The sequence below is a fragment of the Cynocephalus volans genome, chromosome X (genome assembly GCF_027409185.1).
Source record: "Cynocephalus volans isolate mCynVol1 chromosome X, mCynVol1.pri, whole genome shotgun sequence".
Taxonomy (NCBI): Eukaryota; Metazoa; Chordata; class Mammalia; order Dermoptera; family Cynocephalidae; genus Cynocephalus; species Cynocephalus volans.
Genome location: NC_084478.1, coordinates 133,623,521 through 133,634,464, shown reverse-complemented (window position 1 = coordinate 133,634,464; position 10,944 = coordinate 133,623,521).

Below are 10,944 nucleotides of genomic sequence, written 5' to 3'. Positions count from 1 at the left end.
GAGGGGTGAGGAAGGGAGGGGAGAGGAGAGAACGTGGAGAGGAGGGGAGGGAAGAAGAGAGGACAGGATGGGAGAGGAGAGGAGGGGGGAGGGGAAGAGGGGAGAGGAGGGGAAGAGAGAGGATAGGAGGGGAGGGGAGAGGAGAGGAGGGAAGGGGAGAGGAGAGGAGGGGAGAGGAGAGGAGAGGAGGGGAGAGGAGAGGAGGGGAGGGGAGAGGAGAGGAGGGGAGAGGAGAGGAGAGGAGGGGAGAGGAGAGGAGAGGAGAGGAGAGGAGGGGAGAGGAGAGGAGAGGAGGAGAGAGGAGAGGAGAGGAGGGGCGGGGAGAGGAGGGGAGGGGAAAGGAGGAAAGAGGAGAGGAAGGGAGGGGATTGGAGAGGATAGGAGCGGAGAGAAGGGGAGAGGAGGGGAGGTGAGGGGAGGGGAGGGGATAGGAGTGGAAGGAGGGGGGAGGAGAGGAGGAGAGAGGAAGGCAGGGAGAGGAGTGGAGTGGAGGGGAGAGAGGAGTAAGGAGGTGAGAAGAGGAGAGACAAGAAGAGAATAGAGGAGAGGAGAGGGGGGAGAGGAGAGGAGAGGAGGAGAGAGGAGGGGAGAAGAGGAGAGATTAGGAGAGAGGATAGGAGAGGAGGGGGAGGAGAGGAGAAGAGAGGAAGGGAGAGGAGGAGAGAGGAGAGGAAAGGAAGAGAGAGGAGAGGATCGGAGAGGAGGGGAGAGGGAGGGAGGGAGAGTGGGAGAGTCGGAGAGATAGAGAGGGATTCAGAGGGAGAGAGATGGAGAGAGGGAGAGGGAGAGAGAGAGGGAGGGAAGGAGAGAGGGAGAGGTGGAGAGAGAGGGAAGGAGACATGAAGGGTGGGAGAGAGGGAGAAAGAGAGAGAGAGGGAGGCAGGGAGATAGAGACAGAGGGAGAGAGGGAGGGAGAAGGACAGAGTGAGAGAGAGAGGGAGAGAGGGAGGGAGAGAGGAAGAGGGGTGGAGAGGGAGGGAGAGAGGGAGGGAGGGAGAGAGAGAGATACAGAGGGAGGGAGGGAGAGAGGGAGCAAGAGAGAGAGGAAAAGAAAGAGAGAGAGACAGGGAGGGAGAGAGTGAAGGAGAGAGGGAGGAGGGAGACAGAGAAGGAGGGACAGAGAGAGAGGGAGGGAGAGAGAGGGAGGGAGGTAGACAGGGAGAGGGATTGCGGGAGAGAGAGGGAAGGAGAGATGAAGGGTGGGAGAGAGGGAGAGAGGGAGACACGGAGACAGAGAGGAGGGAGAAAGAGAGGGATGGAGGGAGGGAGAAAGAGAGAGTGAGAGAGAGATATGAAAAGAGAAAGAAAGAAAGGGAGAGAGGGAGGGAGAGTTGGAGAGAGATAGAGAGAGAGTGAGGGAGAGAGAGAAAGGGAGTGAGAGAAGGAGGGAGGAGAGGGAGAGAGATAGGGAGGGAGGGTGATAGGGAGGAAGAGAGAGAGGGAGGTAGAGGGAGAGAGAGAGAGGGAGAAAGGGAGGAAGTATGGGAGGGAGAGAGGGAGAGAGATAGAGAGAGGGAGGGAAGGAGAGGAGAGAGAGAGGGAGACAGAGTGAGAGAGAGGGAGACAGAGTGAGAGAGCCAGAGACAGAGAGAGGGAGGGAGGGAGGGAGGGAGAAAGAGGGAGAGAGAGAGGGAGAGAGGGGAGAGGGAGGGAGAGTGAGAGGGAGGGAGAGAGATGGAGTGAGAGACGGAGGGAGGAAGACAGAGAGGGAGTGAGACAGGGAGGGAGGAGAGAGGGAGGGATGGAGGGAGAGAGACAGAAAGGATAGAGAGAGAGGGAGGGAGGGAGAGAGTGGGAGAGAGGGAGGGAGAAGGGGAGAGAGAGTGAGGGAGGCAGGGAGACAGAGAGGGAGGGAGATAGAGAGGGAAAGACAGAGTGAGGGAGGGAGAGAGTGGGAGAGAGGGAGGGAGAGAGGGAGGGAAAGACAGAGTGAGGAAGAGATGGAGAGAGGGAGAGGGGGGGAATAGGGAGGGTGAGAGGGAGGGAGAGAGAGAGGGAGGGAGGGAGACAGGGAAGGAGAGAGACAGATCAAGATAGAGAGGGAGAGAGAGAGAGAAAGAGAGGGAGAGTGGGAGGGAGAGAGGGAGAGAGATAGAGAGAGAGGGAGAGAGAGGGATTGAAGGAGAGGGTGAGAGACAAAGGGAGGGAGAGAGGGAGGGAGAGAGGGAGAGAAAGAGGGAGGGAGGGACAGAGGGAGATTGGGAGAGAGAGAGAGGGAGGCAGAGGGAGAGAGACAGAGAGAGAGGGGGAGAGAGGGATAGAGGGAGAGAGAGATTGGGAGCGAGGGAGAGTGTGGGGTGAGGGAAGTAAACAGATGAAGAGAGGGAGAGAGGGAAGTAGAGAGCAAGGGAGAGAGAGAGGGAGACAGAGGGAGAGAGGGAGAGGAGAGAGGGAGAGAGAGCGTGAGGGAGGGAGAGAGGGAGGGAGGGAGAGAGAGAGACAAAGAGAGGGAGAGAGAGGGAGAAAGGGAGGGAGAGTGGGAGGGAGAGAGGGAGAGAGGGAGGGAGGGAGGGCAGGAGGGATAGAGGGAGAATGATAGAGAGAGAGAGAGGGAAGGAGAGAGAGAAAGGGAGAGAGAATGGGAGGGAGAGAGAGAGAGGGAGAGAGAGAGGAAGAGAGGGATGGAGAGAGAGAGGGAGAGAGGTAGGGAGAGAGGAAGATGGGGGAGAGGGAGAGGGAAAATGGTGGAGAGACAGAGGGGGAGAGGGAGGGAGAGAGAGGGAGAGAGAGAGGGAGGGAGGGAGAGAGAGAGGGGGAGGGACAGAGGGAGAGAGATGGAGAGAGAGAGGGAGAAAGGGAGGGAGAGAGAGAGGGAGATAGAGAGGAAGACGGAGAGGGAGGGAGGGAGACAGAGCCCAAGGGAGGGGGGAGAGAGGGAGAGATGGAGAGAGAGAGGGAGGGAGAAAGCGAGAGGGGGCAGGGAGAGAGGGAAAGAGACAGAGAGACAGAGAGAGAGAGGGAGGGAGGGAGACAAAGAAAGGGTGAGAGAGAGGGAGACATAGACGGAGAGAGAGGGAGAGAGGGTGAGAGGGAGAGAGAGAGGGAGGGAGGGAGGGAGAGAGTGAAGGAGAAAGGCAGAGAAAGGGAGGGAGAGTGGGAAGGTGAGAGGGAGAGATATATAGAGAGAGGGTGGGAAGAAGAGGGAGAGAGAGAAAGGGAGGGTGAGAGGGAGGGAGAGAGGGAGAGTGGAAGAGAGAGAGAGACGAAGAGAGAGAGGGAGAGAAGGGGAGGGAGTTGGGAGTGAGGGAGAGAGAGGGAGGGAGGGAGAGAGAGAGAGAAGGGGAGGGAGAGTGGGAGTGAGGGAGAGAGAGAGAGAGAGGGAGGGAGAGGTGGAGGGGGGTGAGGGAGGGAGAGGTGGAGGGGGTGAGGGAGGGAGAGGTGGAGGGGGTGAGGGAGGGAGGGAGAGAGGGAGGAAGGGAGAGAGGGAGAGGGGGAGAGAGGAGACAGGGAGGGAGAGAGGGAGTGAGAGTGGGAGAGAGAGGGAGGGAGTGAGGTAGGGAGGGAGAGAGGGAGGAAGAGGGGTTGGGAGTCGGGGGGAAAGGGAGGGAGAGAGAAGTTGCCAGGGTCCTTTAAACAACCAGCTCTCTCGGGAACTAATAGAGCAAGAACTCACTCACTATTCTTCTCCTCCTCCAGGGAGAGCATTAATCCATTCATGAGGGATCTGCCCCCATGTCTCAATCAGTTTCCAATACTGCCACAGTGGGGATCAAATTTCTACATGAGTTTTGGAGGGGACAGCACATCCAAATTCCATCAGAGTCTTCTTCCAAGATTATGTGGTTCTTTACAGAATTCATATCTTTGCAGCTGCATAACTCATAGCCGTTTGCTTCTCACAGGGCAGCAGAAATCACCTCTCTATTAGACTGCCTTTTAAGGGTTTACCTGATCAGGTTAGGTCCATCCAGGATGGTCTTCATTTGATTAACTCAAAGTCAACCAATTAGAAACCTCAATTACATATGCAAAATCCCTTCACCTTTGTCATATAATGTAACATAATTACAGGAGTGAGCCCACCATATGAACAGCCCCGCCCACATTCGATGGTGGAGAGTATATAGGGCAGGAATCTTGGGAACCGTCCTAGAATTCTGCCTTTCTCAGGTACATACCTAAGAGAAATGTTATACCTTTTTATATTGTACCACACTTCTTGAATGTTACATTCTGATAATGATGATGATGATGCTGACTATGATGATGATAATGATCATGATTTTCTCTTTGCATTTCAGTTTGGAAAGTTTCTACTGACCTATCTTCAAGCTTACTGATTCTTTCTTCAGCTGTGTGGAGTCTACCATGAGCCCATTGAAAGCATTCGACATATCTATTATTGTGTTTTTTTATTTCTAGCATTTCATTTTGACTCTCTCATAATGTGCATCTCTCTGCTTACATTATCCATCTGTTCTTGCATGTTGTCTACTTTTTTTCATTAGAGCCAATTACAGTTATTTTAAGTTCCCTATCTGATAATTCTAATATCTGTGTCAAATCTGAGTCTGGTTTTGATGGTTGTTTTGTCTCTTAAGATTGGTTTTTCTTTCCTTTTGGCATACCTTATAATTTTTGGTTGAAAGCCAGACATGATATATCAGTTAATAAAAACTGAAATAAATAGATTTTTAGTGTATTTGTGTTAATCTGGCTAGGAGTTGGACTGTGTTTAATGTGTGATGTAGCTATAGGTACTAGATCCTTCAAATTCCTCCAGTGTCCTTGTTTTTGTCTCCTCTTGACTTTGGTCTTCCGCAAATCCTCATCCTTAGTGTCTATGTCTTGTGGCTTTTTCATCTGCAATCTGCTGTTAGTACTAGGGTACTTCAGAAAATTCATGGAAAAGTAGAATTAAAAGATAATACAAATCTTTCCATGAGCTTTTTGAAGTGCCTTCATACACTGGAGGCTTGTTGGTGTGGTGGTACTTTGTAGAGGAGGGGAGCATGCCGTCATCTTCTGATTAATTCTTGGTCTTTTAGTGGGATGTGACCTTCACAAGTACTTCTGTTCTTCCTTCAGGGGCATAAATTTTTTCCACCCTGCCCCTACTCCCATCCCTAGCTGCAGCATTCCCAATCTATTTCCTTGAAACCCTGCCCCCTTTTGACTATATTTTGTTGTTGTCTGTTTTTAAAAGTGTGACAGAAATGCTGGAGCAGGCTGGAGGTGGGGGTGGCGGGAGCAATCCTCTTCTCCCAGGTGGGATAAGGTTTCAGTATTGCCCAATGGTAGTTTTTACCCAGGAGCAGGGGCTTTCCGGTGGAGCAGACTTTACATGTCTGTTACAATGACTCCTCTTCCCCTTCCTTAGCCAGGGCCAAGAGGATACTTTTCTCAGATCCTCACCTTGAGAAGCTGGTGGGGGTCCTGGAAGGAAAGCCCATGGAAGTGTGGGAGTCCCACACTTTGATTGTAGCCCCCAGGAATTTTTAACTCTCATGCTAGTCCACACACATGCTAGGCCCCTGTGTTTTCTTCTGTCCTCTAGCAATTTGTCAAAATTATTAGTCAATAGATTCCAGTGACTTCTGCTCCAGGTAAGCTAATTACAAATGCTGTATCTCTCCATATGTACCTGCATCTCCAGATTCTGGGGTGTCAGTTTGCCCTATGATCTTAGTTCTCCGGTGGATTCAAGAGAAGTCACTGATTTTCAGTTTGTTCAGTTTCTCTAGTGGTGAGGACGGGAATAATGACTTCCAATCTCTTTACATGTCATAGTTGAAACTGAAAGTCACTTTCCTAAGAGAAATGAAAATATATGTCCACACAAAGACTTTTATACCTGACAACCAAAAACTGGAAAACAAAACAAATGTCTATGAACAAGCAAATGAATAAATATGATATATCCTTACAATAAATACTACTCAGCAATGAAAACGAATTAAGTACTGGTAGATACAATAATATGGGTGAATCTCAAAGTACACTGAGTGAAGGAAGACACACACAAAACAAGAGTATGTAAAGTATGATTCAATTTATATAAAAGTCTAGGAAATGCAAACTAATCTGTAGCAACAGAAAGCAGATCAGTCAGTGGTTGCCTGAGGCTGGGTAGGGTGCAAGGATGGACTGCAAAAAGGAAGGAGAAAACTTTCGAAGGTAGTGGATATGTTCTATGTCATGATTGTGGTGGTGGTTTCACAAGTATATTCATATGTCAAAATTCATTAAATTGTACCCTTTAAATAGGTGCACTTTATTGTATGTAAATTCTTACTCAATAGAGTTGATTTTTAAGTGGTATCTTTGGTATTAGATAGACAAGGTTCTAATCCCAACTCTGCTTTTTATCAGCTGTGTGACCATGAGCAAGTCATTTGACCTCTCTGAATCTCAGTTTCCTCATATGTAAAATTCAATTAATAATACTTTTTAGACTTATTGTAACTGTTACCTGTAATGACTCACATGAGGCATCTAGCATAGAATCTGGCTCATAGTGAGTTTTCAATGAATAGAAGGAAGCAGATAAAGAAAGCACTGATGGCAAACTCTTAACTATGAAACAGTTCTGTTTTGGATGGTCCCTGGTAGTCCCTGTATCCCATTGCCAGACAGAGCAGTAAAGTCCCTGTCCTTTGTACTTCTTTTGGCCACTCTCTGTGGCCCCTGTGTTTTCTTCTGTCCTAGAACTTCACATACTGTATGGTAAGTGTTAGTTACTTTGCCAATAATCATCAGCATTTATATTTTCCTAATACAAACTGCTTCAAAGATTATCCAGTTTAGGGCCGGCCCGTGGCTCACTCGGAAGAGTGCAGTGCTGATAACACCAAGGCCGTGGGTTCGGATCCCATATAGGGATGGCTGGTTAACTCACTGGGTGAGCGTGGTGCTGACAACATGAAGTCAAGGGTTAAGATCCCTTTCCCAGTCATCTTAAAAAAAAAAAAAAAAAGATTATCCAGTTTTAAAAGGTTGATTCTCATCACCAGCCTTAGATACCCAAGGTCCTCATGGTAGCCAGAGCCCCCAGTATGATACCTGACCTAGGCTGGCCTTGTGTCTCACCTGGTCAAACCTTGTCTGTCCTATATCCCAGTCCTTCACATCCTGCTCAGTGACAGGAGTGGATTCAGTAGACTGACGACTTATGACGATGACGGTATATTTACATTCTAATAGGGACCTTAAGCCAAACAGATTTGTGTTAAGGATTTCAAGCTCAAAGCAGGCTAGGAAAGGAACTAATTTTCTGTGCCCCTTGGGTCATACTTTGGAGGCTACCTCTAAATTTGGCTAAAAGACAAGCTCTTCCATTTCCTCTGGCTATTACTCACCAGCCTCCATGCTCCACAGAATTACAAGACCCCAACATTTCAGAAAGAGACAGTCTTGGTGAGATCATATAACTCAATCATTCTCAAAGTGTGGTCCCCAGACCAGCTGCATCAACATCACCTGGGAATTTATGGAAATGCAAATTCTCAGGCTCCACCTTCTGAATCAGAAACTGAGGGATGCACCCAATAATTGGTGATTAAACAATCCCTTCTGGCGATTCCAATGCATGTGAAAATTTGAGAATCACTGCTCTAGCCCAACATTCCCATTTTACAGATGAGAACATTGAGACCCAGCTGTCCAAGTTAACTAAACTGACACCTGATAGAATCAATGCTCTGACCCTCAATCCAGTGCTCTTTCCAATTTACCACATAGCTCCAGAGATATGCTTGATGACTACCAATGGAAAAGGCAGCAACTTCCTTCTACTAGGAAAGAGCTTGAAATATTATTAAACATTCCAATAAATTCAGGATTGTTACCAAGCACGTGGAATGAATCAATTACAGCCACGTGTATCCCAATGGTCAACAAGAGACTCTTCATGCTTTTAGCATTAATTTTGCCTCCCTTGACATCAGAAACTCTGGATAACAACAACCTCAGAAGAATATTTGTGGTGTTTGGTCCTCACAGACTTCAGCAAGCAGTCAGCCGGAAGTAACACATAAAGCACAAAACACAGACATATCCCATCCTTTTAAAATCAGCAGAGCCACTGAAAACTGGCTCCCTCAGGACTCTGGAAGAAGCAGCTAGCACATCTGGCAAGGGAGGCCAGCCACACCTCACCACCTCGGAGAGCAGGGTAACTGAGTAGCCAAATCTTTTAAAAGGATCCTGATTAATGGAGTAGCTGGGGACCCGCATACACAGTCAGGGCCAGGCTGACTTGGCAGTGTAGTTCCTTAGATCATGTTGATACTGGTTAATGTATGTGAAAGAATGAGATTCCAGAAACCATTCACTTGAGGTCGTCAGTACTTCAGTACCATCACCACCACCACAATCCAGAAAAATCCTGGATACAGCAAATGAGAAGGTATCTTAGCAGTAGCTATGGCCTGGGGAATAATCACAGCTAGAGTGTGCAGTATACCATCATTGAGGCAAAAGAAATTACTTGGACTCAAATTAACAGAGAATCCATAAAACCATTCTGTCCATAAATCATCACTAGAATACAAGACTTTTTTTCAGAAATTGATAATAAATTCAAAGTTGGGGAAGATGAAGAAGAGGGGACTCTGATCTTTTCTTCTCTTGCCATCTTTCCTTTTCTTCAATTGCCTAAATCTAGGATTCTGCAACTTTTTCATACACCTTGCTTTCTTCCCTTCCTCCAGCCTTTTTTCTCCATCCACCACCTGTTTCTTCCCTTAGACTCACTTTCCTCCAAATGCAGTCCTCTCTCTGTCCTAAGCTCAGGCAAGCAGCCTGATATTCAGAGGAGGTCTTCAGGCTGTGCCTCTTCCACAGCAGACTAGGGGGAAGTAGGGGCCACCACTGTTTAGGCCTGCCCCCATGGTTGTCAGTGTATTGGGAATCCCTCAGTGGCAGAGCACAGCCTCCTTGCCATTTCCTTGGCAGAGGTGCATGCAGCAGCCCTGCATCCTCTAGCAGAAGACCCTCCGAATAGCACAGACAGCTGAGCCGTTGGCCTCTCCATGTCTACCTACACCCCCATGGGCCCTGGCAGCTTGTCTTCCATAGGCCCCAACCCTCACGATGCTGATATTGAGGCTAGACAGGGTCCTGCTTCAACTGAACTCCTGGGAAAACCAGTGGAGAAATGGACATTGTCACCATCTCTGCCTTGCGCCCCCAGAACTGCACTCCTATCCTACTTTCCATAGGCAAAAAGCCCCATAGACTCCAGGAGATTAAACCTGCTCCCTTTCTGTTTGGACTTGATGTTTGGATTGTCAGCCTTCTGCCCCAAGAAGCTGGATTTTACATGATTTTTTTTTCCTTTTTTCTAATCTAGGTTTTATTCCTCAGTGCTCCAGCACTTGCTCTCAGCATGCCCTTGTAGCTCTGTCAATACCCTGCTGGGACTGAATTATAAACCCTTTACCCCCTACCTCTCATTCTTTTTTCACTCCTCACTTTTTTTCAGCCCCTCCCTCTTTTATTTTCATCCCTATTCTCTAAACTTCTGCCTCTGCCTCTTCTGTACCTTCCTTTTCCTTTTCTGATTCCCTTCTCCCCATCACAATTATACCACATTTTGTGTTTTACATGAACAACACAGAACAATCACTCTGTGAACGAGATCCAGAGACTGAAGTGTCTCCTTTTGACCTTGAACATTTTACACAACCAATTTTCAAAGAAGATAGATTAATCAAGGTTGATTTAAACCTGCTGCCCCCATCAGAGTCTCTGAAGCCAATCTTCCCACCACAACAATTTTCCATTTTAACTGGGGTTGTCAGGGATGAGGATGTTAAGATAGTAAAGTGTTCTTTGCTTCCCTCCAGCCATCAAAAAGCAATTTTCACTAATATTCATAAGAATTACATTAAAATTGTGTAAAAGAAAGAAATGATCTCATTTTTTGTCAGCTGATGCTCAGCAGAGATGTCAAGGTGCTCTCTCTCACCAGCTCTAGCTACTAAGGCTGACCTGAAATGTTAAAAGCTCAGCCAGTTGGGTAGAAAGGAGGGTGTTCCCTTTAGGTCACCATATTCCATTACCATTGATTGACTTGTTAAACCTCACTGACTCCCTCTCTTCTGAACCATTGTTCATGCTTCTTGAAATTCACTCTAACCCCCCCATTTCAGATCTTTTGAAGGGGAGTCTGGTCCAAACTGATGCAAAGTTTAAATCAGTGATTCCCAACTGATTCCAATCAACATGGGGTGAAGGAGTAGAAATAGTGATATCTGTGAATTTGCAAAGGCCCCCTAGATAAATTATCTGATATATACAAAACGACTTTAGTACTGTAAACTTCTTAATTTAAAGCACAGAGTATGACTTCAGGTGCCCTCCTCCCCACAAATCATTGCCAGGTAAAAGTCTTCAAGTAGGCTGTCTAAGGAGAAACTATAAAGTAATTATCCTGTAATTACATACGCACTCACTTTTAAAATTTCAAAACATTTCACTTGCATATTGCACTCTGAAGTAAAACAATTAGCTTTGGAAGTAAAATTGTCAACAGAAATATAATGCACTGATTTGTGACTAGATCATCAGTGTGACCTTGTGTTCTTAGAAAAGAGTGCCTGAAAATAACATTCCACAAGTCCTAGGAAAAGAGGCTCTCTTAGTCCATTCAGGCTGTTATAACAAAATACCAGAAGCTGAATAGCTTATAAACAAATTTATTTCTCACAATTCTGGAGGCTGGGAAGTCCAAGATGCAGGCACCAGTAGATTCAGTGTCTGGTGAGGGCTTGCTCTGTCCTTCATAGATGGCATCTTTTTGCTGTGTCCTCACGTGGTGGAAGGGGCTAGCTAGCTCTCTGGGGCCTCATGTATAAGGGTGCTCACTAATCCCACTTATGAGGGCTCTGCCCTCATGTCCTAATCACCTCCCCAAAACCCCACCTCTTAATACTGTCACACTGAGTTAGGTTTCAACATATGAATGAGGATGGGGCACAAACATTCAGACAATAGCAGAGC